Source organism: Pundamilia nyererei, unplaced genomic scaffold (genome assembly GCF_000239375.1).
Source record: "Pundamilia nyererei isolate P.nyererei 1_Seehausen unplaced genomic scaffold, PunNye1.0 scaffold00040, whole genome shotgun sequence".
NCBI classification, from domain to species: domain Eukaryota; kingdom Metazoa; phylum Chordata; class Actinopteri; order Cichliformes; family Cichlidae; genus Pundamilia; species Pundamilia nyererei.
The window spans coordinates 2004136-2029471 of NW_005187441.1; the positions used below are offsets into that span (position 1 = coordinate 2004136).

The 25336-nt window shown below is 41.8% G+C and overlaps 1 protein-coding gene across 2 annotated transcripts in view; it reads right to left on the reverse strand.

The window, feature by feature from the left end:
• The window catches only part of LOC102196907 (interleukin-1 receptor accessory protein-like 1-B), a 342277-nt gene that overhangs the window by 226865 nt on the left and 90076 nt on the right, over positions 1–25336 (reverse strand). The window lies entirely within an intron of this gene.

Below are 25336 nucleotides of genomic sequence, written 5' to 3' on the forward strand. Positions count from 1 at the left end.
GGATGTCTAGAACAGCGAGCAGGGCTCAGAAATAGTGTATGAAAAGAAGAGAATTCAACAATGCAGAAGGGAAATAATAGGGTGTCTACTGCAGGTAATGGCACAGCTTCAATGAGGGCCTGCAAAAGCTACAATGACTACAGTTATGGGCCATATGGCAACAATAAGGAGAATCTACAACCACCTGGGTGTGAAGAGGGGTCTGTAAATACACAGAGACGCAGGGGAGCAAGACAGTTCAAGGAATTGTCTAACATTTTGTCACACAGGAAAACTCAATTTATTCCCAAGAAAAGATTGGTTTTATACATTAACTGAAGCCATAGTTTCTATAGTAATCACACTTTTATGGGCCTTGTTACTGTATTTTTATTTTTTTGAGTCGTTTGGCTCGTCTTTATACGTTTATTCTGTCCTGTTACTTCCTGTTTTATTTTGAAGGTTATTCCCTTTAAAAAAAAAAAATTCCTCCCTTTGTTTTCTTCCCACACTCTGCGTCTGATTGAGGTCAACTGTGCTCATTACAGCTGTCCGTAAGGCTAGAATACACTCCGTTGTGCACAGGAACACAGACAGCTAGAGACCCGATGGCAGAGTCGTCATTCCTGTTATACTTTTTTGAAGTCTGCTGCCTGGGCACATGCAGAGTTGACAATTGTAACGTGTAATGTATAATGCTCAAGTAGCGGTCAAAAAAATACAGGCAGGCACATGGATGTGGTCACTTCTGTCAGAAAACTAAACAAATAACACGGCAGTGGCCAAAACATTAATGCTGATGGCTTCAAAATGGGGAGTTTAAAACCAGTGAACCTCCATATTTTATAGAGTATATGTTCTTACCTTGGTTGTTACCAGATATTCGTATTATTGACATTTTATTCCTGATAGCATGTTTCGTCTTCACATCACTAAAATACTTTAATTTTACTATTTTACTACCTAATACCTGCTAATTTAGTCAGTTTGACATTGTGTCCTGTATTTGGGCCCAAAAAACTGAAGATAAACATATGGAGACAGAATTAGGGTGCAATTAGCCTACAGCATAAAGCTGGGTGGTGTTTTTCCAGGAACTTTACCTCAAACGCTGAGCTTAAAATAATTAAGAATCATCTTCAGCAAACATGTGGTTTGGCCTCGCAGGACCCCGACCTTAACACCTCTGAGTCAGTCGGGATTACACGGGGAGACAGAAGCAACTGAGGCAGCCTAAATCCCACATTTCTGGTAAGCTTCTCTTACTCTGAGGTAACATCAAACCTCCACGACAGTCCAGTGGATTCCAAAGAAAAACCACGCTTCTCTTTTATAAACAGGACCTGAAGAGTCCCATGGCATCCACGGAAAGTTAAACAGTTCGCCTGCCTTCAGAATTCAACATAATGTCATTTTGACTTTTTCTAGTAAAATACAAGAAAAATAAGATTTAATCAAGATGAAAAGATTGATATTTTTGCATGGTGACTCCAGCTGGCCAGCTTATTAAATGATTACTGTGACATTTACCTCCCATCCTCCTCCCCCCGTTACTCCCAAGCAGATAAAACCGTTCTCTCTCCCTCCATCTTGCCTGCACTTTACTCTCCTGACACTTCATCTTCATTTGTCTCTCTCTTCTCAAACCCCTCTCTTCCCTGACAGCCAGCAGGCTGTTATTTATATGCAAATACTCATATGCGATTTAAAAAAAAAAGAAGCTTTTCTTCCTATCACAAAATAAACATTGCCTACGATCTCTCCTGGCTTTCTCCCTTCTGTATCAGATTCAGTTCTACTGATTGGACATGGCCTCCAGAGAGAGCAGTGCCTGCTGTCTCCAATCACGGGTTAAACGCTGATGGGGACAGGAAGCACACGGGGGTAGCTGATGGGAAACGGGACAATGCAGACTTTGCCAGGGCGGACCCTTGCAGTGAAGAGAATAAGGAAAGAGTGCAGGGGAAAATAAACACACACACACTTATATGTAGGTGAGAAGAGTCTGTTCCTTCTTACTGTTATGGTTTATGCAGCCAGCGTAGCAGGTACAAATCATCCAGGTTCTCATATCTGAAATAAATATGACCTCACCTGTACCATATATAGCTTTGGATCTTATCTTCCAGCATGTCACACTCATGCAACACAACAGAACGTGGGTCCATTCCCAGGTAACAGAAGGACCATGACGTCGTGGCTGAGCCTCATCGGGTTGTGAGCAAGTTAAATAAATAATAGTTTCAGTTTCAAATGGAGATAACGGATACTAAACTCTGAAAAGTTCTGCATATGGGTTGAAGCAGTTAAGGGTGATTTCAATTCAATTCAGTTCAATATCACAAAAGCACTTGGCAACAATGGGAATGAAAAACTCCTTTTTAACAGGAAGATCTTGGGGTGGGTGGGTTTGGGGGGGGGGTGCTCTTTCTGCAAAACAATTTATGCAATTTCATTAATCATAGCTGAAGAAGTTAGCACTCCTGAAGGAGCGGTGACCATTACTGTTTAAGCTAACCGTCCAAGTAGAAATGTAAACCATATCAAAATTGGAATTTCTTAAAGCAGCCTGCTATCAGTCTGAGATTGAATGGGGTCGAGATGTCAATTACAGACAAACTGTTTGTTATAATACACCAATTAACTGTGATACACTGGCAAAAATTGCTGTTGCTGTCTACATTTATAGAAATTCACATGAAACAAAAATTCACATCAACTACTTGCATTTAGAGTTTTAAAGTTTATTTAAGTTTTAAATAAATTTGAACCAGAAATTCAAAAATAATGCAAACAGTCACACAGTTGCTGCAGGACAGTGATGATCTAAAAAAATGACACAAGCATCCTAGCTTGTATATAGGAGTATAACCAGAATACAAACAGCTGGCAACCAGACGAGCCGAGTTTCCTGTTCCACAGAGATGCTCTTAGTGACGAGTTGTGTGTAAATCTGAGACAATCTGTGTTTATATACAACAGTTATTTGCAATCCTTCACCAACCTATCTGAGACTAATTGCAGTCTGTTTGAGTCAGGCTGCGACTGTTTGGAAACAGGTTGCCTCCCACATGGTAAATGGTCTGTATTTGTACAGTGCTTTACTTAGTCCCTATGGACCCCAAAGTGCTTTACACTACATTCAGTCATCCACCCATTCACACACACTGGTGATGGAAGTGCCCTAGGGTGCACTGACAGAGGCAAGGCTGCCGGACACTGGCGCCACCGGGCCCTCTGACCACCACCAGTAGGCAACGGGTGAAGTGTCTTGCCCAAGGACACAACGACCGAGACTGTTGGAGCCGGGGCTTGAACCGGCAACCTTCCAATTACAAGACGAACTCCCAACTCTTGAGCCACAATCGCCCCATGATTGCAGTTGTTCCGCACTCAACCTCTGGACATCTAGTTGGTCGTAACTACTTGCAAACAGTTGAAGGCAAAAAAATTCAGCACAATCTGTGGACAACCACTGATTTTTCCCTGTCGCAAGGATATTTTTTACTCTACTGTGACTGAACCACTTTAGATCACATTACCACGACTGCACCTGTCAGGGAATGAGAAATTAGCAATACAAATCAAAAGCGATTCTCTGTACCAGGATAAAAACTTGTCAATTTCTGCTTTAAATTGGCCAATCTTAGCACGGGAGTCTATTTGTCTTCACTTTCCAGCCCAAGAGGTTGCTGCTCATTGAATCCCTTAACAGAGTAGCAAGTATCCTCTAAATGTGAAATGACAAAAAAATTGCTTATAAATATTGCACTACTTTTCTTTCATTAAATGCACTTGGAGGATACAGTACACTAACTCCTTAAGAAGTAGAACTGCACTCAGCTGCATAGAAACGGGCACATTACTCTTCAAAGCAGTATGTAAATCAGCCCGTTTCACTCATATATAGGTGATTATGCCTGTTTTGCCTTTCATGCTCAATAGTACACACATCTGTTTATGAGCGAGAGAGAGAGAAAGAGAAACAAAACATCACTGTCCAAAGCTCATCTAGATCTAAATGTGTCCTATCATCCCATCAGATCATCTCAGCACGAGAGTCGGGGGTTGACTTTGTCTCTCACAGGGGTGATTATGTCTCCCGTACAGCATTTTGATTCTCTTGGGCGATCGAACTGTGAAAATTGACTTGTATCCATATGTTTACTCCTGGTTTGTGCCTATTTCAGGGGAACATTTGACAAGGAGCAGATGTAAAAGTGATCCTGTAATGGCTGGGGTGTCTGCACTATATAATCAGAAAATCATCCTTCTGCTCCCCATGGCGTCAGTAATCCTCTCATCTAACGAAACAGCCTTGGGAGGTGTTGAGACAACACAATATAAACAATACTGACTCCTGAAAAAAAAAAAAATCCTAGTGCTGCATTGCAGACATGACTGCGCACATAGGACAAGAGTGTGGATAAGACTTTTTTTCCCTAAACATTCTCACCCACCCACACAGGTACAAAATACACAGAGTGAACACACACACACACACACGAATACACAAAGAACGGGCCACACAATCCACACTGCCTCCGCCAGGCAGCCCTGTCAGGCTGTTATTCTATGCTGTATCATGGCAGTGTGGGTGCGCTAAGCCGGTGACTCAGACCCTCGCTGGTCCACTACAGACACCGACACACCATTTGGGCGTTGTGCTCCGATGCCCCCGCGAAATGAGCGTTGGTGAAAATAGAGCATGCCCAGATGGATAGAGAGCCTTGTCACATCAGCCTCTTGCGCCAGCCGTCTGTGAAATGATAAGATGGCAAGAATATGTAACAAAAGCAAGCGAGCGGGTACCGTCCTGATGGGCGATGGTGTCAGCTCTCATATGTCAACTCTGACCTTATTTTTTTTTTTGTTAACTACCAGAGCATTATCACTTTCTCTCTTTTTTATGCCTTTTGTACTCGCTCTCTCCCCCTCTGTCTCGCTGTTTTACTCTTCCTCTATCTCTGAGCTATTCAATTCTTCAACACGAGAGTGGGAGGGTGAGGGGAGGGTTGTGCTGGCAGTTCAAAGAGAAGGGAAGAAAATTATGATTGAGAGATGATTCAAGCTCCAGGACAGTAAGGTTCCCAAAAGCCACACCAGTAAGGGCATCCGTGCTAAAAAACACTCGGGGCAATCGCCAATAATTCAGCAGCAGAGGACGGTCACTCGATTACCTGATAGATGTGACTTCAAGGTCGAGTGTATGCCCCCCCCCCCAAAAAGAAAATTGGGAATATTGAGAGGAATTCAGAGGTTAGCACCAAATGAACCATTTGTGCCAGGCGTGCACAACCTGCACATTTTCTAGGCACACAAATATGATAGCACACTTACATTCAGCAAAGAACACACAGACACACACACAGGCACAGGCAGACGGGGATCCAGGGGAACCTAGTGGCCTGGAACAAGAGCAGAGCCAGAGCTTCCCATTAGAGGACATTACTGTCAAATACTGAAACGAAAACTACCTGCTGTACACTGATTACCAACCTACCTCCCGCTACAATTCAATTACAAACTGGATAATATGATGCACTGCAATCATTCGCCTTGACAGCGTTCAGCCGGTGACATAGGGATGTGATGACAGCTGTGGAGATGTTTCCTGAAAATGCAGATGCCTTTCTTTTTCTTTTTTTCTTCTTTCACATTTCTGTGCTTGATGTGGTATTTTTGGCTCCGTTTAACTGGCACATCCACTGTTTTCATTGGACTTTTGTGGGGAAGGACAGCACAATCTCACAGCCCAAGGGGGTGAGTAAATTTATATCATTAGCAGAGCCGGCATTAAAATTTCTCGCTTTTCTTGACATTAAAAGCTGGAATGGGATCAGGTTTTGGCATTAAATGGTACAGTCACTAATAGTTTTACAACCTTTGGACTTTAAAACTCAACTTTTCTGTCCTGTGTTTTATAATTTCAGAGTTATTGAAATTACTGAGACACAGTTTTCCAAAAAAATCAAAAGTGCTAAGGTAACTATACTTGAATCCAAGCACGTTCCCTGCTGATGCTGAATAGTGTAAAAGCATTCTTCAGGCATTTTACTGTGAATTACATTTTTCCTATAAAAGACAAAAAACGACAACATTTTTTAAAAAAAATATGCAAATGAACTACACATGTAAAGAAAAAAAACAGTGGGAAAACAAACAAAAAAATTGAAAAAAAAAAGAATTTTTCATTTTATTTATTACTAGAAATAATCATTTTGACCCCTTGGCATTTAAAAAAAATCATTCAAGTCTGTTAAAATAAAACTCCCAAATGTCTTGATGCATGCTCAATCATCCAGGAAAGTAAATCTCCAAAAGGTGATTCTGTTCATCTGGACGTAGCGTTTTGTGGGAGAAACGTTTCGTCACTCATCGAAGTGACTTCTTCAGTCTCAGCTGACTGCAGGTTTCCCCAATCTTATAAACAGTACATTTGCACAATGACTGAAACCAGCGCAGTGAAGGAACAATGGGTTCCTTAGTCTTAATAAGGCAAATTGATCAACAACTGTATAATTAAGATTAAGGAACTGACCAGAATGTCAGGAAAGAGAGGAACACTGTCTCTCCCACTTACACTCAGGCTAAGACTGAGCTACGATTGACAAAGGTGACTAATGAATCTGTAATAACGGAGAATGAAAAAAACACACTAATGGACAGAAAATGCTGGCCATCAGCAGATACTACCACACTGTGTCCATTTCCCGTTTTCTCTCTGGCTTGAACATGACTAACAGTCTCAAACAAGCCTTTTTAAATCAATTTTACCTCTGGGAGGAGATTCTCCTGACATTACAACTCCAATTATAGCGAAGACTGTGGAAGAGAGCAGGTCTGCAAATCACACATTAACTTATTCATACTGTAAATCTTCAAAGGCAAGTGAGTCATTTATTGCACCACTCAAGCTGCAAGCCTTCAGATATTGAATTATTAAAAGGCTGGTTTAGGTGTAAGATGCTCCAAAAAACATTTGACCATCCCAAAGTCCGGCAGTATCGAATAGCTTTAGTGTTTTTTCGCCCCCTAAGATAAATAAATACAGAATAATGCAAATTCTACACAAATCGTTTTGAAACGCTGTGCACGGGAAGGAATACTTGTATTTGGGTCACAAATACTTTCAACTGTGAAAGTGATTAAATAAGAGATGAACATAAACCCAATCTGGTCATTTTGAGCTACTTTCTTTTTTAGTTATATAATCATGCAGGCGTACTTTAAGCCACATACAGATGCACACAAATGGAGCTATACACTGTACTCATTACACACAAGAAACAAGGCTCTCAGCACACAAACTGAAAGTCCCTTATCCCTCAGCTACTCAGCTAACCCACTGATAAAAAGCGGTTCATTTTCCTGATTCAAAATAAGCCATCCTGTTTTTCCAATTAGAAGCTGAGTATAGGATTTCCATTAACGCGTGCTACATCTTCGCCTCCACCCGCCCTCCAAATGTACCCACGGTTCAGGCAGAGATGGCGGGGAGGGGCACGCAATTGTCTGTGCCGAGCTGCATAACAGTTTAAAAAATGTATGCGTGCACAGTGTCAGCAAATTAGAACCTTAATGCAAATTGAATTTACAATCAATCCACCTGGAGCTGCCACAGAAAGACAGGGAAAAAAGAAAAAAGAAGAAGCAGCACAGGTGGGAAAAAAGCCAAGAAAATGAAAATGGAGATCCTGGCACTATGAGGCCACATTTGCATACACATAATTAATTAAACCGGGCTTCACTGCTGTAGATGGATGACCAAACCAGGAAGCTACTGAAAGCAGAGAAGCTGAAGGAAGGCTAAAGGACAGATTATTCTTATTTAAGGGAAGACAAGAGCTGACTTAATGTATTTTTTATAGATACATGCCATAATATGTGGATTTCATGTTAAAAGAAAACGAAAAAAAAACCCCAATAAATTAAAGGCATGATTGCCAATTAGCACCACCAACTCAGTTAGTATTACAATGGCAAAGAAAAACTCAAAAGTAATATGCATCACCCCCACAGGAAACGAGTAGGGCTTGTTAGTGAGACGCGGCCTAGCTAACAACGGGTAAACAAATTACCTGCAGAGGTGGTTGAGTCGACTAAATTAATGCAATTGTTCCTGGGCTGTTCAGACTGGCTCTCTCATTTTATAAGTGCTCCCACTGTAGCTGCTCAACATGGGCACGCTGAGAATTGAGGCCACTGAGGGTGTCACCAGCTTCCAAAAGAAATAAAAAAGGACTATTATTCATACTTCCTTCCAAATGCTGCATACCTTTTTTACAGCGTTGTGGATAAGGATTTGTATTTGGCTCTAGGACGCATCCTAGCATGCTACAATACATGTAAAATTCATTATTGCATTTTGCTTTCCAAGCAAATATCAAGACAAGCAACGCGATCTCACCTCAACCTATCATATGCTGATGCTTAGTCAGGACCCCGTCTCGTCACAGTGTTCAGTACATTACTGAACACTGTTTTCCAGGATAGTGGAAAACAGTTTTGCCAGATGACTAATTTAAATCCTCTTTACATGTTCAGTTCAATTCAGTTTTATTTATATCGTGCCAAATCACAGCAACAGTCGCCACGAGGAGCTTTATACTGCAAACTAAAGACCTTACAATAATACAGCAAAAACCCAGACAATCAGACAACCCGGTCTGAGCAAACACTTGGTGACAGTGGGAAGAAAAAACTCCCTTTTAAGGAAGAAAGATCCATCAGGTTCAAGGCTCAGGGAGGTGCAGCCATCTGCTCTGACCTGTTGGTGGTGAGGGGAGGGAGACTGGACAAAAGAAACGCTGTGGAGGAGAGCCAGAGATTAAATGCGAAAACAAGGTGAATGAAGAATAAATGCTTAGTGCATCACGGGGAAGTCCTCAGCAGTCTAGACCTACCGCAACATATCTAAAGGATGATTCAGGGTCATCTGATCCACAGAAGAGGGCCTGAAAGCTGACGGCTCTGCCTCCCATTCAATTTTGAATATCCTAGAAACTATAAGTAAGAAAGCAGAATAGGTCACTCAACACAATTGGGATTAGACTTCCTATGTATCTGCCATTTTGATAGACAGAATTGCAATACATTGTCACTTTAGTAATACATCAACCCTAACTGGGTATCCAGTTCACTAAGAGGAGGACTGGAACCGATCCTAGCTATCACGTGGGGAAAGAGCAAGATGAAGAAAACATGCAAACACCACGAAAAGGGGTTGTAGTCGGCCGGTACATTTAAACCAGGAATGCTCTCGCTATCAACTGCCCGACTGTGCCCGCCAAAATAATTCCGACCATTTAAAATGTGACATTTAATATCATTTCATTAAAAAAAAAAACAAACAACAACCTTTACATTAACAACTGTTACACAAACGCAGCATGTATTTATGGCATCACTGTAGACACCTACTGTGATTCATTTCTCATGCCAAATCTAATGCATTTCAACGCAAGGGAGTAATATAGTGTAGATCCCTGTTGTGCCTGTACATGGTGTCCTTTGGCATGGGCGATTCAAACGTTGCAGTGCTATCTGGCATCGTGAATCAGTCCCATTTTAGAGTCCTATAAAGGCCCGATAGGACTGTTGGAGGGCTGGTGGTGGCAGAAGCTGCAGGTTTGCCAGCCAAGAGTCAATGGTTTGCATCCCTTTTGGAAGGGAGATTTCTACGGTTTCTTTCTGAGATTTCTGGGGTTTATTACCCTGGAGCATGTCTCCAAGAACAGTATAAAATTTCTTGCAAAACCTTCTGACAGTGAAAGTTCCCAATCCTGCAAGTGCTTACTTTACCTAGAACAAGTCCTTCAGCATGTACTCATTCTGTACTAAAAACAACTGTACCCCCCTGTGACCATCTAGACAATGATGGATGATTCTAAAATGTATAGTGTTTAATGTTATGTTAAATAAAACGGACCATCAGTACCGAAAGCACTGTTCTTGAAGGTGTTGCATGTGACTTATTTAATATTACAGTAGATCGCCACTGGTGTTCTACTCTGTCAAAATGATGGACTGCCTTCAAATGATTTACAACAAAGAAAAAAAGTCAACATGGACGGCAGGACGCAAGGTTTCCCAGCATATCAGTGCCCAAAGCATCACTCTGCTGGTTGCCTTCTACCCATGGTGCACCCTGGTGACAGGTAAGGTAAGTGATGCACACACACCCGGCCATTGACATGGTATAAAAGTAGGGCTGAACGATTATGGAAAATAATCTAATTGCGATTTTTTGCCCCAATATTGCGATTGCGATGCGATATGCGATTATTTTTTAAGGTCTTTGTCTTCTGTATTATTAAACAAAGACAAGCAATACATCATATAGTATGGCCAATACTATATTACATTAATTTTAAACTGTTCTTTCCTGGAAGACAGACCTCTGTTATGATGACATGAGGTGATGCATGAATTGATGACTGACATTTTTATTTAACTTCTTCAATCACAACAGTATATTTGAACATACACAATAGTTTATTTTTAGCTTACAAACATCTGAGCATAAAGTGCTGACAAGGAACCCTGGTGTAAACATTAAAATGAAAGTCAGTACAATGTGCAGATTGCAGAAATATACATAAAAAAAATCAGTGGCTTTACCACACTCAGTTTTTCGACATCTGTGAACTACTAGACAGTCATTCAATTAAAAAATAATATTGAATAAATAAAACTAATAAATAAAAAATACACACATCTTACTGATCTCTGCAGTCAGTAACATTACACATAAAGTGCAAACATAATAGCAATTGTATAAACACACACACAAACACGCCTTTAAAGTTTAAAGGCGTGAAATTGGACGGTCTAGCCTTCTGATTAGCGTCACCGCTGTCTCGGTGGAGTTTAATAAACTCGGCCGTCTGCTTCTTGCTATCTAAAATATAACCAGACACTGGTGTAAATTCTCGACTGTCTCATACTTCTGTTTAATAAGTTTTCTGTTTGACGTTTAGTCAGCTGTGTGAAAACCAAGGAGGAACCCACCCGGGGGATTAATAAAGTTTTATTTTATCTAATCTAATAACTTTAATCTCAGCCAAACCGATTTACTCACGAACAAACAAAACACTGAAAAAAGCCCAACAATAACATTTTTAGGTTGTCTAAGTGACTTATATATTACGTTTAACCCGAGCAGCGAAACTCCGCGGTGATCTAAAAATGATGTGCCGGGAGTTGTGCCGTTCTCGGCCGCATCAGTAACCCTCGAGCTCCCAGCTAGCTGTCGAGGGTAGCAGACGCCTCTGAAAACGTCGAAGCACTTTTGCAAATATGGGATATCTTGATAAACCGAGCAGATATTTGATGTTTACACAGCTACTTTCTCGCCTGAAAATATGTTAAAAGTTTATTTTGTGACCCAGAAAGATTAGTATGAGTAATTTTAAAACTTAGTAGCGGCCGCCATTGCTGGAAACTGGAGTTTGGCTGGGCCGCGCTATGAATTCTGGGATATGGTAGTAATTTGGACAGCCTTCGGCGCGTCGCTGTGACGTAATCGGTCTACAAATGCGGCCTCAGGAGGATGCAGCCCATGAATTTCGACATGTCCAGAGTATAATCGCAGCCTTTGCGGTTAGAAAATTGCACTTGATCATGTCGCGATATTATCGCAAATGCGATATATCGTTCATCCCTATATAAAAGAAAAAATGATTCATCAGACCAGGACACCTTCTTCTATTGCTCCAATACCGATGCTTTCTTCGGTTGACAGTGGTCACCATGGACACCCTGACTGGTCTGCGGCAATGCAGCCCCATAAACAACAATCTGTAATGCAATGTGCATTCTGACACCTTTCTGACAGAGCCAGCATTAGATTTTTCTGCAATATGAGCAATAATTTGAACCATGCAGGAGAACCTTCGCTCCCCACATACATCAGTGAACCTTGGCAGCCCATGACCCTGTCGCTGGTTCACCACTGTTCCTTCCTTGGATCACTTTTGAAAGATACTGACCACGGTAGACCGAGATGATGGAGATTTTGTACTCACTCATGTGTGTAGTGTACTTTGCTGTGGTCTGCTGAGGTCCACCAACAGGCTGTTGGTTAAATAAGTTACCCAGTAAGTTCAAATATGATGTCAGTGGACAGCTGATATTAATGGGATGAGAGCACGGAATCAATATGAAACAGATACAGCTATTATGATTAAAAATAGCTTTTAAAAAATCATTTAAATCACATTTTTTTGACCACCACCCTTTATCACAAAGCTTTTGTAATGATTGACGTTTTGGTGTTTAATCACATCTTCCATATTATATACATATATGATTATTCTTTAAAAGACTTTGATGAGTTCTTATTTCAGTCCATGTTTTACAAAACTCCACAATGACATTAAATGTTGAAATGACTATTAGCCACATAGCTGTTTATCTATAAAAAAATAAAATAAAAAAAAGGTTACCTTCACTCTGCGGGGAGTTTTTCATTCACTTTGAAAAAGGTTACATTTCAAGTCTTCAGGTATTTTTTTTCCAGACAATCTTTTTTCTTTCCTTTCTTCTTTTTGAAGAAATTTCCCACATCTTTGAAACGCTAAAACCGAGCAATGATGACAAGGCTGTTTGGCACTGAAAACCATATACTAGAAGGCTCCGTCGACATCCGACCATCTGACCTCGCTAAACAAAGCAGCATAACTATCTACAAAAGCAACGTGGGAGTGAAAGAAAACAAAAAGACACATGTCATCTGCGCTTATTAAAGAAAAATTCTAAACTGCTGCACAGACCTGCCCGGAGCTCTCCCTCCTATTACCCCCCGCCCCCTCCAGGCAACTTCAGCAGATACCGGCGGAAAGGTCCAGAAGGTCAGAGTGAAACAACTCCAGCTACAGTGCATCCTGTGAGGCAGCAGCACTGGATGAAAAGCAGTGGCTCTGATATTGATCAGATCCTAAGACTGGTGCCCTGGAACATCAATCAAACCAAACCAGCTCTGCTGCTCAGCCATCAACAGTATAGCATGCCTGCACGAGCTGCACATTTCCTTATTTTTTTGGAGTAGCGCTGGAAACATCAAGAGTCTCTTTTTTTTCCTTATTTGAATCAGCTTCTGTCTCATTTATCCTCCCTTGGCTTTCTCATGAAAAGGTAATCAAAGAAGATCAAGGAGGCAGTGCCCTTGGTTGGACTAAAGAGACAAAAAAAACACAATAGAAACTTTGGGTTGTAAAACAGCTATGAAAAAAACAACCAAAAAACCCTTCTAATTCATCCTGAGATGATTAGGTCGTTGTAAAGAAAATGAATTGGATTTTCTTGAATGCTAAAACGGTCTAATGTAATGAAAAGAGACAGCCATTGTTTGGTTTTCACGACAAAGTTAGACAAAGAAACCAATCAGCTCATAAGCTGCGCTGTGGTTGAGCGTCTGGATAGGGCCTCCATGCCTTAAATACGCCTCGACAAATAAAGCAACCAAGAGAACGATTCTCAGGAACTCTGGGACCTTTAAGGGATAAAAACCTAATCAGGTTTTATGCATGGGCCTGAACTTTAAGTTTACCTCACGTGTCAGTCGCACCCTCATTGTTCCTTCCTCCCGTCAGTTCTGCCCGCCCGGTCTGAGTTTTACGTCGGTGCAAATGATACGCGGTAGACAAGTTGTCATTTCCCCTTTTTTCGTTCTGCAGAGAAAATTACAATGTGCAATGCACCACTGGTATTTTAATAGGTACTGACTTCTTCTTCCCTCCACTGTGCCAGACACTTTCAAACCTGCTGTCATACCTGTCTGAAAGTCACCCTTTTCCCGCTGCATAATGCAGAACTGAGCAAAAAAAGAAGACACCCCCCCCCCCACTGTATTTCAACCTAACCATTCCCAGCCTCTGCCTTGCCTGTCCTTGATCAAGATACATAGCTGATGCTCGGTAGTCAACCCTGACCGCTGACCTCTCTAAAAGGAAGGAAGCAAATCAAGAACTTCATTGCTGTGATATATGGAACGTCGATCCATGTCGTGTAAGAGGAAAAGTAAAGCAAATGTCAGAGTTTTGCTATTTATCAAAAAAAAGACCTGCCATTTCTATCATTCCCCCTCCTCCTCTTCTCCCTCTCTCTCCGTCTCGGGCCGTCTTCCTCAGGCTGCGCATTATCTAATAAAGCAGAAATGCCATAAAAATAACCTTAAAAACCCTTCAGCCTGCCAAATTCTGACACAGGCCCCAATTGAGATGCCATCATAAATTCTGAAGTCTGTGATTCCTTTATAGACAGTATGGGAAGAGGTGAGCTAAATGGATGAGAGGGAGACGGTTGCCAGTAATGTATTAAGGAGGGGAAAGAGAGGTAGAGACGACGGGTGGAGCATGTGTGTGTGTGAGAGAGACACAGATGAGTACAAAGGCTCAAAGACAGCCCATCTCCTAAACTACGTGCATATTAATGCAGCACTGCGGAAATCCAGCCAGGCAGCAGCCAAGGTCACCAGAGATTACTAGAACCATGACTAAACAGGATGGCCAATGATTACTGAGACATCCTCCTCTCATCTTCCATCAGCTTAGCCGTAGCGTACGATCAGCTACATTCACCCTCGCGCTCACCCATGCAACCGCCGGCCTCAATCCGACTGGCGATCGCTAACGAAACAACAAGTCGCCTCTTTCTCTGCGAGAGTGGGAGGGCCGGCTGAATGTATCAATTCTGAACAGCGTGCACAAAACACTCGGGGTTGCGATGATGTAACAAGACAGAGTTTCTTGCCTTTCTCTCTCTTTTCTCGCTCTTCCCAGCAGAGTGGGTGGGGATGACAGAAAGGGAGAAGGGGATTAAAGACACTGCCCCCCACCAAAACACCTCCATTAAACAAGCTGTGTCATTAATGGACTATTTTAGGCCAATACATTACATTAGCATTTGTCGTGCTCGCTCATCAGAGCTAGCAGGTTAGATTGAAGCACATACGGTGTGTGTCGTAAAGCATCCTGGGGACAAACTGCTGGCGACGGGAGGCAGGCAGGCAGACCTCTTTGTGAGTTTACGAAGAGACTTTGGGAAACACAGTTACAGATGTACTTGGAGGCACCTTGCTCACCAAGCTGAGCTACTCACACCCAGATGCGGTGATTGGAGTGCTGCTATAAAAAAAGCTGCAGCTACACAATGACTCTGACACACACACACACCGGCAGAGTTCCTTTAGACATCCCCCGGCACACGACTCCCTTTCGATTAACAACCAAAGTTTCCTGCTGAGTCTGAATATACGGCTCCTCGCTGAGAAACTACTACACAATCGATGCCACACTTTGATGATCTCCTAATGAAGGCAGTAAACATGCAGATTAGAGACTGTCAGTAGGCTTTTTTAAATGCCTTTCCTCCTCCCACTTTATCTGCCACCCACTATTTAAGGAACCACCAGGAATAATAGATCCCCAGATAAATGGCACCATTTCTCAAAGAAGCCAAAGTGAATTTTTGGCTTATTTATCTTGTTAATATCATGCAGGAAATGACAAAAAACCCATGGCAAACTAGTTACACAGTATCAATCTATACCTGTATACTGGCTCAGGAGAACTTTTCCTTTCCTACACAGGGATCCTGCAACAATATTCCAATCAAATGACCATCTGAGAGGATCCATTAATGATATTGATGTGTGAGCAGTACCCTGGAGTAGCCTGGAGTTTGACATTGTACTCACACCAGACACAGTTGGTTTGTCTCCACTCTTCAAGTCTTCACTCAGGTCTTTTTGCAGAGGCCATAGTCAGTCAGGAACCACTGCAGATCCCTGCTGGGTTGCAGGTAGGGATCAGAGTACAATGCCTACTTCCACCCAATTCCGCCTTTTCAAACAGGGAAGCACATTGTGAACAAAGTGGAATTTTGGTGTCAAATGCACTCAGGCACAGTACTGATAGCCTGGTGTGAGTATGCCCTAAGTGTTGCTTTTGTGTTTGCTTTCACTTTCAATTTACTTTTGCTTTTTACTCACCTGGTTAGGCTGAGACGCCAGCATTTCTTGGTTAGGTTTAAGAAAAGATCCCGATTCAGGTTAAAATGTGAAACATATCTCATTTTTACCATAGTGCCAATTTACCTGAATTGCTCATTTCCAGAGTGTCAGGTAGTGATGCTTTCCTAAAAGCTGCTCTCACAGGGAGTTCTTTGCCATCACACAAAAATTATGGCAGTACTGACATCATGGCTTTAGTGACAACATCAGAGTAAATATTTTTTAGAACTCGATCAAATTATCGGTCGCCATCAGCGATTGCTCCATCTGTAGGTATCACAAGAAACACCTTTCAACTGTGTTATGAGTATTGACATTGCACATTTTGTCCACAAGTGGTCACTCTAATATTTCCTTGTTGGCAAGGCACATGTTTTGGCAAGTATACTACATTGCCATAACCCAAGTTGCCATGACCCTCCTGTGCTTATAGAAATGTAACTAAACGTCAGTCAATTCAACAACCGCTGTCATTGGCCTGTTTAGTTGACTTCTTCTTTGCATTTCCGGTTATTATTTTTCCATAGTTTAGAAAAAAAAATGTATCAGTGAGAGATTACCTTCTTAATATAACAAATAATAATCACAGCACTACAATGTCAGCTTCACAAATATCAGCCAATTCCTGGAGAGAGATTGCTGAAAGTATCGGGCTTGACATGTGGGAATGTACAATGAAAACTTGCGTACATTACATCGTAGGCTTAAAAAAGATCGACTGCAGAAGTCTAAATCAGGCCTTAGGCCTGTGACAGACAGGTTAGGTCTAGAGAGTACAACCCCAATCTTGGACAGGCTCCAAACTGATGGATGGATTTATGCAGAGCCTGATTGCTTCAAGACCTTGTGATTGGGATGAAGAATAATGACTTTTTGCCAAAACACCATGCAAAGTTGTTGATTTCACTGCTCAGTTGTGTTTATTACAGGTGTTGAGAGCATAACTGGATTATATAGATGAAGAAAGACCATGACCTAATGATCCTTTTCATTTCTTTAAAAAAATAAATACATAAATAAAGCTCCCAACAATCGATTACTTGCTAGAGTTTGGTTCTATATTTTGGAGCAGCGAACATGTTACAGCAGGGGGTAAAGGTTCATTTATTGGCTGAAAGGAAAGGTCTCAGTGACAAGAGAGGTATTTAATCAGCAGTTGTCAAAATTTAAGCCCAGGTGCCTGTGTCGGGTTGACCTTTTTGAGGCTACTAGCAGGCTGCAGGGATCCATTTGTTACCTCTGTGCACAGCAGCAGGTGCTTAAATAGAAACCACTGCTATACAACATTACTATCATACCGCCTACACCTCCCGTGGTCAAGATACACATTTTCAGACCAAACTCTGTTGGGGGAGATTTCTAGTGAAACATGATAATTTTATTAAATTTAAATTTAGCACCATACCTTTTTCCCCAAATAAGTTTCCCACAGGGGGATGATAACTGTAATGAGGTCCTGCAGTACATTTCAATTTAATTTCTTATCCTATGAACCTTGTAAACAGCTTCTCAGATCAACACATTGACAAGTCGAGTCGGCGGTAATGACTTTTCTTTTTTTTATTGGAATTAATCTGTCTCGCAGAATGTTGGAGGAGATAATTAACTAGTTCTTTCATCTTCATTTTAACTGGCATGTTCATTAACGGATTTGCCGTATCCAGTACGAAAAGACACCTAATGTTTCTGTTAATGAAAATAAACAAATAAATTAGTTGGACCAGAGGCGATCGTGCCGAAGCAGGGCTTTGGCAGGGTTGCTGGTTTTCAAGGCACATGGAGGCAGATTCATTAGCTGGAATACGACAATCACGTAATGATCATGAACGGAGCACGGCCATAATGACCATGATAATGCAAGCTGATCCGTAATTCAAAGCTATCACCGAGGTATCAAACCTTATTTTGCTTACTTCCTGCAATTATAGTGATAAATTTATGCTTTTCACATTTCACTAATAGGATGGATGGATGGTTTTAGGAAAAAGGAGACTGCTTTTGTGCATTGAATATTCCTCAGAGAAGAGGCAATTGCAGAAGCAAACCTTAAAAAAGGGCAAACTGCTCTGTGTCACACCTCCTCAGATGACTTATCTACCTTTGGTTCTTGCCCAAAACTCAATATTGGTTAATGGGGCCCAGCTGTCAGAGACGCTTAATCTTTCTGTCATGAAAGCGGATGTATTCTAAGAAGAGAGAGCATATTTCCCACATCTATCCTCAGAGAAGATTCAATATCTCACTTCAGACAGCGTTAATGGTATCTGAAATATCACATTAAAACAATATGGAGACTTGCATAGCAGGACAGAGAAGCTTGAAGACTGGCAAAAATAGAACACAGTCTGGAAATCTTAAGAAGTGGTATTTTTGTACACATTTCTTTTATACTCACACACATTAAAATGTGACAGGATGCTTTTCACTACAATTTACAGCAAACAGAGTTGCAGAGCCTCTGCTCAAATCAAGACTGTGCTTGTGGTTTTTAAAACCTTTGGCTTTTATTAAATTTGTCGCACATTTTTATACTTACTTTTTTTGTTTCCTGTTATGCTTTTCATAAATGCAATTATATTTAATTTATTTGTTATCGTCACTTGCCTTTATTCCATTTTGATCCAACAAAATCCAAAACACGGTGACCACAACAAATAAAAAAATACAATAAAAGAAAAATGTTTGTTTTTAAATACAAAAACACGATGAGAAATTGAACAAGAGGCAGGAAACTCTGATTTTCCATAGTTACCATGTGTCTATTATTATTTTAAAAAAAATAATGTTTTGTGGTTCCCATCTTTCCCATGTTGTTCATTTCCTTTGGGAGTACATATGCAATATTGTCACTCTCTATACCTGTACACTGTATACATTTTTTTGCATACTGGCAATGTTAACACATTTGCTTCCATTGGAACATTTTTACATCAGGTATTTCCAGTGCTTTGCTTTGGACATACAGACATATGAAGGATGGGTGTAACATGGAGAAAGCAACTTCTAATCAACCTGATGAAACCTTATAAAAAGAGTCCAAAGAGCTTGTACAAACAAAAGTGGAATGAAGAAGGAAGAAACAGGTGGGACAACAAATGGAGTGAAGACAGAAGGGCCCATTATGTTCGCCACTTTGTTTGTGTCACGAGCCACCATTTAAACTAACGCTGCGGGCATGCTAGACTTGCTGTTCCGTTCTCCAGAAAAAAATCCCAAAAAACTCAGAACAAGTATAAGAAGTATAAAAAGTCAAAAGAAGTTGCAATGCAGTATCAGTGAGCTTTCACATCTTTTGAAGATGTTGCACAAACTCCTTCTGTGCAATTTGGATGTCTTTGAGTTCCTTTACTGCTGCATCATTCTGAAATGGTGTTAAAAACCGACACAAGTCACCTTTGCATCTCTTTGCTACTGCAACAGTAGCAGGTATAATGGGTCTATGGGGGTCAGACAAGACTATACACGAGGGGATTTTGATGGAAGTAATGAATGCAGGTAAAACAAACAGGGCCACGAAAGACTGCTAATTAGTGCATTACGTACCAGACTAATAAAACACTAGAATTTTCCTCAACAAAGCTGAAGCACAGACTTTTTGATGTTTGGTACCACACATCAAACCATAATACGAGTCACATTATCCTATTAAAAATGCTGCAAAAGCAACCGACAGCACAAAATCAGTGTGTAAGTCCGGTTCAGTGACTCTGATCAGTGCATACGTGACTTATCAGACAACAATCTCGGCCTTGTCAATCAAAGTGGCCACACCCCTAACTCACCTTTACAATCCCATGCGACAGGAAAGGATATTACCGAAACAGCGACTTAACATATTTGTTGCACTATTTAACAGCAATAGCAACTGTTTGCTGTCATGACGCTGTTGTACATTTAATCACTGTTGGACAACAACAGAACTCTGTGGCACAGAGGAATAAGCAGGATACGCAGTAAACGGCAGCAGCGAGGGATTTGAGCGTATACAGTAGCACGAAATCCCTCGCCTGGAAACTTCTCTACAGCAGATCTTAAACCTGAACGCTCTAAAGTCAAAGTCTCATACGCCAACTATTCTCAATGCATCCTGCGTCACACACTGTTCTTGCTGTGCGTACAATCAGAGGTACATTAAACGCTGCATTTGCATATTACCTTGTTCAACCTGTGAAAGATCTTAAACAAGAAAGAAAGGGGGAGAAAAATGTTTGTGTACTGCTTGGTAGGTTTCTGTGTCACAGTTTGAGCTTTTCATACAAAGGCATGCTGGGATACTGGCTTATCGCCTCCCGTCTCATCCCCTCTCCTCCTCTTCCTCTTTCACTCCCTTCCCCTTCAATCCCTCTCCGCTTTTGACTCCCCGTGCGTCCCTCCCTCCTCTCCTCGCTATAGCGGCACACGGTATTTGCATATCAGTCGCCGAGGAGCTGTTACTCTGGTGGCAGTGGTTGTCGCCCTAGAGTATTCTTGTCTGGCATCACAACACAACTCCGAGATCAGAGAGCCCAAGCACTGTGCCTCTTAATGGGAAGATCTCCCCCCACAGGCTCCTCTACCCCATGCATTCTCCCCTGCTTTCATTTAATCCTCTCCCCTCGCCTGCTCCTCTTATTTTTCCCCTCCGACATGCTTTTCCCTTTTCCTTCCGCTCTCTCCTTCTGCAATCCTCCCTGTCTTTTCTTATCCTTCGCTTCTCTAGTGCTCTCCATCTCTCTGAATACTCTCTTAACTTTTATCCCCCCTCCACCCCATTTCTCTCTCTCTCTCTTTTTTTGCTCTCTCCCTCTCGTGTGCTTGTTTTGAACACACCAGAACCAGGACATGGGTCTCTTGGGGTGCAGGGGGCTTCTTATATAACGTAATAAAAAATTCACACTTTGCATGTTCTTATTATGGAGAGAAGAAGAAGAGAGGGATGGGGGCTAGAACCTCAAATTAAAAATAGCTAAAGACTGTGGCGAAAGAGGGGATGGGGGTGGGTTGAGGGGGCAAACACAACTACATGTGCCACGAGCGCACAACAAGCTTGGCGCCTCGCACTCGCCTCTGAAATGTAGTACAGGCGAGACAAAGTGCTGCACAATTCCTTTTCATATCCACCACTACATCTACATAATGTGTACTGCGTTGCGCGGCGCAAACTCATTTCTTCCTGATATTACTTCTCAAATGGAAGTTTCCTCATGAAAAAACAATGCAATTACCATTAAATTGATGCCTGTCATGCCGTGCCCCCATTTCCACATTATCAGTCATCAAAGGAGAGGGGAGGTGGGGTGGATATTGTGGAACTAGGAAAGGATTCGGCTGCCTAATGGTGCACCGCTTACAATATTCCCCTCGTTCGACGGATATGAAAGCCGTCCCGAGCAAATATCATAACAAAGTTGGGCTTCTTATTCATGGGGGCTCTCTTTCCTTTTTTTTCCCCTTCTTCTTTTTTGTTTGAGTTGAGTTGAATTGAAATTGCACCATGATGGACTCATTGGTCATTTTCAGTTGTTTTTTTTCTGCTGGCGTGTAATGTAGCTGATTTAAAAGCCATAAAAGCCTGTTTACCACTGCTATTCGCAGATCATCTGCAAAGCATGAATTATTAATCCACCAGAGTGTCTCTTTCTCGTTTCGCCCTCTTCCTTTCTAGCTGTAAAAAAAACAAACAAAAAATAAACCACAACCCATAATGCCGTGCGAATGCATTAGTCATTACTCAACTATCTGCTAGGCAATGCAGGGCTGCGAGGTAGAGACGCGCACCGGGATTAGCTGTTGCAAAGATGGTTGGGTCCTAATGAACGCGTGCGAGGTCAAGTCACATAAGATGGAAAGAAGAAAAGCAGACAACCAATTTTTGCTTATTTTTCCTCCCCTTCTTTGTCCCCATCAAGGCATCAGCGTTTCAATTCAAGCTCAACAAAACGCACCCAAAAACAACATCCTCCACCTCCTCTCAGTATTTGTCTGTCCGTGGTTCTTCTTTTCCTGTCTCTTGGGTAGAGTTAAGGCTTGCTGTTGCTTCAAATGTGGCCCGCCATGATTGTTCGTCAGCAACGGAGCCCCTGAGTCTGTAGTGTTAATGAGGAATTATCAGAAATTAATTAAGATTAAAAAAGGTCCCGAGGTGAAGGACTTGCTTATTGCAGTGTGTATGTAAATCTGCTGTAATCCGCTAGCACGAGCACCAGCCAAACACTGCAGAAACAGTGGAAAAAACAAAAAACACTACGGGACTACTCAGACTATCATCGTCAGGAAGGCCTGAGACTGTGACGTGTGCAGCGAGAGGCAGGTGTAGACCGATGCGACGAGCCTCCTCCTCCTCCTTCCTCTTCTGCTGCTGAACAGGTGAGGAAAACAGTGGCGCCGGCGGATTACACGGTGTCATGCAGGGCCACAAATCCCGCATTAGTGATCCATCCTGTGCCGTGCACTGATTTGTTGACTAATGGAAAAATGCCAATGACACATTTTCCAGTCGCCTTCCTGCCTGTGTCCTTTCCTGCTTCTGCTGCTGCTCATTTCAACACGCCAAAAAAACCAACAACACACAAAACAAAAAAAAGGTCACAGCTTAACAGCCAGACTGACGATGTCCTCGTGCAGTGCTTTTTAACTACACAAACACACGCTGGGCTTCATGTCAGGGGAAGGGTTTCCATCCAAGGTGGCTTCATCATTACTTAAAGGTGAACAAAGCCCTCTGCGCCGCCCCGACGGGCCAACAGCTCAAGGTTAATCAGTGCACGAGGAAAGAAAAAGTGGTTTTCCCCTTGTAATGAGGGCTGCTCTTGTTTCTTTCCCAAATGGTGGCACATTATGTGGTAGACACCAGTGGGGAGATATGACAGTTTACATCAAACATCTCTGTCTCACCCATCATGCATCGCTGGTGTACAGGCCAAGTCCCGTTGAGATCTGGATGCCCGACATGGAGTCGACAGCAGCTCGCGCTCCAATAGCACACCAGAGTCATCCCTCACAGATGCAGGAACACACTGATGCAGCAGTATTCGCCGTAATAAATCGGAAACGAAAGCATGAACCGCTGGCTGGCCGGCCTCTAAAAAGTTTAGCATCAAAGTCATCTGCTTCTGCTTTTGTCCTCCTTCTCTTTTGGGAGGAAGATGTCTCAGTTAAGCTAGCAACAAGCTACAGTGCAGGAGGAGATCTGAGGCAAGGGAGCGGTGCCTAAAAATCTTGTCTTGTCATGAACAGTTCAGATTAAATGTAGCACACCTTTCTTGGATTAAATATGAACATGTGGCCATCAAGATAAATGAAGATAATGTAGAAAGTTTGAAAAACAAGACATTAATCCAGCTGTAGTTCCTGCAGTGGCCACTTGAGGCTGGCTACAATGGTGAGCCATAGTTTTGGACTCTCACGTTAAATGCCCATCATAACGTAACAGCATTAAAAACTAAGTCTGGAACAAAAAAGGTGTGCAACAACTGTATGATGGGCACTTCCACAAATTCGGGCCACTCAAGTGGAAACGTTTATTAGTCTGTTGCTTAGCAACAATTTGTATCTCCAATGGTGTAGTGCAGGCATTCCCAAAGTCATGAATGCTGGGGCCCGCTTAAAAAGGGGAAGTCACTAGGGTAGTAGTTATGACATTAATCTAGCAACCAAAGGGCTTCTGCTTGGTTTTGTGGTTCGATTCTGGAAAGGTATTCTGTGTAAAACAAACTGAGGTGGCGAGGGACCTTCCACAGGGAAACTTCTTACTTTGCATCTTAGCGAGTCCGTTTTTTGATCCTAATCAAACGTGCAAGCATTAGCTAATAACCTAGCAGTCCAAACATCATCTCTTCTGACTCCAAAATACATTTTGGCAATGACCAAATGGATGAAGTTTACAAACATAAAAATCCCAAAAATAGTGGGTGACACCATAGAGCCCACATTCATCCTTTATGTACAGGCTATGTTGACTGTAAATAGACTTTAGAGTGTTTTCAGCTGACTAATATCAGTAGTATTATGCTGTGTGTAGTACAAATACTAAATTATCCCACAGTCCATGTGGTTCAGATTTTTTTCACTTCAACATATTTGACCTTCTTGGAGCTCGTTTTAGACTGGATGTCCTGCATAACTTTGTAATGATATCAAAATTTAACAAACAGGAGATTGTGCAACTTCACTGCACTGCAACTCGCGACAAACAACAAAATTTTCCACATACTAACCCGCTACTCTGACGCCCCAACGCCAATAAGGCTCGCATTATGAAGGGGATGCATTCTCTAAGTGGGGAATACCAGAGCGAGGCGTGTTAAGCCTGTTTCTAAAATGGCTGAAAGGATTTTTTTCGCTACTCTTCCCCTCAGTACTGTTTTAGGAAGCAATCAAGTGTTTGGAAATTTGCATTTCTTTGCAGGAGAGACTCATTAATTTGGAATTATTGAGAAAACTGTGCCATTTGTTCCACTCTTGTGACTTTTAATGCACCAGAGAGGCAGGGTTGTCACACAGGGGGATGATAATCAGAAAGCATACTGTAATCCTCTGGTTTGGCCCACAGATTCAACTTACTGCACTCTAACAGATGTAGACATACAATATGCATGAATGCATATCAGGACTAACACTGCTCACTGACGCATTTAAATCATCAATTGTCCGTTTATTCTTTATACCAATAATTTCCCTGCTTTTTTAGCTCCTGCTCTGGCACTTGTTTGTAGGAATTAATTGTAGGAATTAATATTGTAACAGACAAAAAAGGGATGATAACAGGGAAATTTTTTTAAATAACCTACAGCCATGAGCTTTGGATGGTGACCAAAACAATTAGTATGCAAATAAAAGCCAATTGCCACCTCTGCTGCTGAAAGAGCTTTAATGCCCCCAAAAAATACAAAAATAAAATGCAATTCCTCCTGTGGCCACTTGAGGTTGGTTTCAAGTGATTGAAATTATTTAAAACTAGGCACTGCAATAATTTAGCCTTTATAGCTAATTTGACCCCTTTATAACAACTCTATCTGTTTGGATTTTGTTAAGGAATAAATCTGATTGACAGTCATGCCAAAACTGCCAATGACTGTGAATCCTGCTAAATAAGCTCTCTACAGCCTTAGCTCATAACTTCTGCTGTATCCTCTCGTCCCAAAATTTCTGACACCCAGAAAAACTATGGTGTCCGCCAAAATGCTAACATCAAGGCTTTAAATGGGTAACAAGATTGTGGCTTTGTCCATCTTTTACATACTGTCTATGATACAAGCAGCCAAAATCACCCTTAGAGCCTGGACATCTGGAGCCCGTCCCGGTGGCTATGCTGTGGAGGTTTTTCAGTCCGACTGGTGGGAGACCTCAAGGGGATTTTTTTTA